Genomic DNA, 4,981 nt, shown 5'->3' with positions numbered 1-4,981 from the left:
TAAACAAAAATTATTCAATCAGCAAAATGTATAGGGAGTATCAGATGTGATCTCCACCTCCAATACTGTGGGGCTCTCTCCTCTGATACCTCTGCCCCTTGGTGAGCAGGAACTGCTTGAAAGGCTTTTCTGTTCTCTGGGTCTCTTGTCAATTTGAATGCCAGGAAATGAGCCCCCTTTGTGAGATTAATTAATAGCAGAAGCGGATCGGCAAAGCCCAATCGCCATGCAACGAAGCTGTAATTGCTACTTTGTGGAGAGGAAAAAAAAAAAGTTTGAGTTGCAGTTTAAGAAGAGGGTTTAAGAAAAGTTCTTTGAACTAGAGGTCTCAGTGCACTGGATTAAGGCAAGTAGCAAGGAGGCCTTTGAAGTTTGCTAAAAGGTTTTGGAAGGGAAAAAAATTTGGGTGGCAAGTGGGAGGTGGCAACATCAAAAGCACTCTAACCGTACCTCACCTGCTTGGCCTCGAAACAGGGACCCTGGGCAGGACAGGAACATTGCGGGTCAACGACCAGCTGGGAAGGCAATCAGTGGGCTGGTGTTTGGCCGGCTAACGACACAGCCGATGCAATGCACGGGCTGTTTACATGGGCACACTCAAGTTAGGGGTGCTGTTGTAAGACTTCTCTTGACAACACATTCAGAATGTTCATAGGTCTGTCGAAGGACTGCAAAACTGCTTCCTCTCATCCTTGCATGCTGCTCTTCTTTCTAAGATCTTCAGACATTTAGAAAAGTTTCTGTTTATCACTTAGCAATTATTTATTGATAAAAATACAAGAGATGAGATGATTACAGAAATCATATCCATACCTTGTCTGGAAATAAGAATAAATATAGGCCACCTATTCTCCACAGAAGCAATATTGGCCCCATGGGGGCAAAACTGATTCTTGGGGACAGGCAGAGGGGGGTGGGGATAACAGAAAATCTTAGACATTATAATGGATTATGGCTCTCCAAAGCCCACAGTGTATCAACAGGTATATAATATATCTTTGCTAATAAAAGCTCATATAGAGGGGCAATTAGAAATAAAATACCAAAAAAGGCTTCTTAGGGGACAGCATTAAAAAAAAATAAAAAACCTCCCAAACACTGAGGATCAATGCTGTATACAAATTTCTAAAAGCAGCATGGGGTTCATCCTTTTTTAAAAATTGTATGTTAACTAGCATTTAACTCAAGAATTTGTATTTCATAATTTGATTTTGTGTGTAATAGGTGCTATGTCAAATATGTTTATATTTTCAAATCTCATATTAAATATTTTTATTGTTTTATTAAAATTGTCAGACTTATTATCTTATCCCTTCGAACTTTCTGTACTTTTTCCTAAGCTAGTATGGTTAGGTATTAATTTCAAATGATAATAAATGTTGAAGGAGAGGAGAAAAATAAATAAAATTATTTAAACATTTAATGACTGGTAGAATAGTTTTAGATCTCTTAATAATTTAAATTTAAGGGTTTGTTTTTATTTTGAAATCAAAACTCAACTGCCAACATAAATAAAGTTTTTAATGTAATCAAATATGTAAATATTTAAGAATATGCTTTAATAATGAGAGAACTCGGGGTTACTGTATTTTAAAGCTATAACAATGCTGTATTTTTTCTACCACTAACATAACAAGAAATGTTTGAAAATCAAAAACCAAACCCTGTGTGGAATAAATAAATGTAAAACTCTTCTATGCCTGCCCTACAGACAGACACTATGTTTCTGAGCATCATCACCATTCAGAGTATTTACATTTTTACTGACCTTGAGAAAGAAGTTTTGGGGGCTTTCTTTAAAGAAAATGAACATGCATAGTAATACATGGAGGCTGTTCCATGTCTTTGGTCCTTTGTGTTCAGAAAGAAAGTTAGAAGAATGACAATCCCAGCAAAGTGCATAAGTGACATTTCAGAGCTTCCTTTTTATTGGCATCCAATACCAATTTAAGCTATCCAAGCAGGCTGCCCCAGCCTACCATTCAGCCCACAGTGAGCAATCAATAAATGTGTTGACTGACCACACTGATGCACCCAACACATCAACCCATTGACTTTGCAGCCTCATTACAGAACCATCTTGAGGGACCTGCCATTTTGAAAGTCTAACAAATATCATTAATACAATGAGTTACTCAATGAAGTAGCTAGTAATTATGAGTCCATTAGCAGAATTCCCTATCCCTCCTCCTTCCAAACTTTCAGGAGCACATGTCTATTTCAAATGAATGTCCATGTCTAATAGCTTACTTCACTTAGAAGCAACCTTTCAGCTCTATGAACCATAGATATTATGTACGTATAGAAATGCTTAATATAAATGAAAATATATATTTTATAGTATTGTGTATACTTTAGTCTCCTAGCTATCAAAAAGCTGTATATAATTATGCTCATTAAGAAAAACATAGATTCAATTACCTTTCTACTCAGGAAAGTAATAGTTTTCTCTTTTATTATATCAAATATCTTGGCTTATGCCATGCATGTTAAAGTTTACCACTCCTGAGGCTTGCAACTGCAACATTTTTTAGCTACCTGGAGGATTATAATTGCATGCACACATCAATTATGGATTAGATTCAGCATTTTCAGATAACATACCAAATCACAAAGAGAGTGCAGTGGTCTCCAGGCATTCCCAGGCCAGTTTGATTACAGGTGTAGTACATACAGCCTCGTTAGTTTCTGGTGATGAGAGCTTCTTTTCCCCCTGGGTCTCTGGGAGAGGCACTGACCACTGCTTTTCACTAACGATTTCTTCCTATTCCCCAGGGATACCTTAATGAGCCCCTTGGACATGGCCAAAGGCAATATTGTTCTCTGGGCCAGTGAGGTGAAAAGCCATAGCTTTACCTACCAGGCAAGCAATAATTAATAAGGCATCTTTGATTCATCTCAATTCATTAATAAAGTTACAAGTTTGATGGCCTCAAGGAGCATAGTATTAGTCTTTCATTTCGTTTACAAGTATTGAATAAAATACTTGTGTTAAGGTATGTTAAAAAATTAACTTACAACAAAAACAAGTGAATGTAGAATATTAATTGGGAGAAAGCAACTGGCAGATACTGCAGAAGATTGATTTTAGGAAAAAGGGAGAGACCTGTTTTCTGTTTGTTTTAAGAGCAGGAAATGAATACTGATTAGGATGTATAGGTGGTTGCTCTGTGCAGTGTTTGGTAATGTTTTCATTGGATATTTGATTTGTCTGGGTTTCACACTAATTTTATTTCAGATGCCAGTTATCAGAGTTAGTATTTGGTCTAATAGTTGTACTTTCTTGGATATAGTGCTCTTCCTTTATGAGCTTTCGTTATGTCTCCCGTGGAAAAATAATTCAAGTCCAATTTAATGTCTCCTTCCCACAGCAAGAAATGTCTATTTTATGCAGGCAAAATAGAGCCAAGATAAGGTGATTAAATTTTTGGCCTATTTTTCCTAAGAAACTGCTGTCAGCTTAAAAAATATTACCTATGTGGATTTGGAGGAATCTTGAAGTGCTACTGTTATTTCTTAAATGTGGTCTCTGGATGACACATATGTGTGTATATGTCTGTACATGTTACATATATATATATATATTGTGTGTGTGTGTGTATATATATATATATATATATATATATATATATTACTTCCCTCTAATATGAGATAATAGCAAAAATGCAATAAAACAAAGCCATATTCCTGAATAGGAAATACCAGTTAAGAATGAATGTATAAGAATGAAGCTGATCAGAGAAAGGGAGGGTGTGTCGACCACTCTGGTACACATGAAACTGTTCCTTACTATAGCTCTCCCCTTTAGTGGGGGAGTGTGCAGCTCATTTGCATTTGTTGTGTTACAGTCTTGCTTAGAGCCTATCTCTACAGTGAATAAGGTGACTGTGGAAGGCAGCTTGGAACTGGCGTAAATGCGATGGCAGAGTCAAGCTGTTTCTCTAATCAGCTTTGCTGGGACCACTGCATGATAGCCACTGTGAAGAAACTTGATATATACAGCACCTCCAGGAACTGTCTAGCGTGTATAGAGGACTCAAACTATCCTATCTTTTAGGGGAATTTTGGAAATGCTGTAGTGAGGTTGTAGTGACATCTAAAGGCAGACTCTTAAACTTGTGCTGCACTTGTTAACAGCTTGCTCCTTTTTACTAATACTTTTAAGTATATCTTCTGATAAATTTCTTTTAAAATCCACACAAAACAATTGTAGTTCAGATCTTTTCTTTTCTCAGTATACTATCTTTGGGGAAGGAATTGTCTTGCCATCTGGGAAGTCTCTCCTCTCACTGCAGTCACTGCTGTATGGTTCTCTCCTCAGCACCTTACAGCCTTAAAAATTATTTGGCCACGTCTTGAGGCCAAACCAGGCTTAAGTACATACATCTCAGCTAGAGGCATCACCTGCCATCATGCCAAGACCTAACCAACATACCTGCCTATATATAGTATTTCTCTTCTATATCTAGATCTAAGAGGGTGGTCAAGAGGCTACATGAGTTTCCATTGAAGGGCAGACACTGGCCAAGCCACATGCTGCTCTTGTGAATTGGCTATGACTTACTTTCTTGCCAATCTGGATAGGAAAATGTGCGTTTTTAAGGTTGGGCGCTCACATGTAACATGTGCTCTTTTCTTTGGCTTTAAGTAAAATGCACCCCCCTTTTAATTTCTTTTAGTTAGTTAAGTAGACTTCTTTCCTCCTCTCCAACACTAAGGGCAAATACTTTACCCTTATGCAAAGGGGGCTGCCTTTTTACCATCACATCCCCAAGCATCCTGGACATGGGCATTTTAGCATGCTATCATTTTAAATGTGTCTCTATTCAGTGAATCTGAAATGCCACATGCTTTGATTCATTGTTATGGTTTCTAAACAGTCAGATGTATCTCACTGGTAAATGTGGACAACAATAAGAAAAGTAGAGCACATACACAAGGCAACAGGATATTTGCATGCAGGCCATTCCCAACAGTATGA

Source organism: Sturnira hondurensis, unplaced genomic scaffold (assembly GCF_014824575.4).
Source record: "Sturnira hondurensis isolate 20B ecotype Veracruz unplaced genomic scaffold, ASM1482457v3 Scaffold0012533, whole genome shotgun sequence".
NCBI classification, from domain to species: Eukaryota; Metazoa; Chordata; class Mammalia; order Chiroptera; family Phyllostomidae; genus Sturnira; species Sturnira hondurensis.
This window is presented reverse-complemented; position numbering follows the sequence as displayed.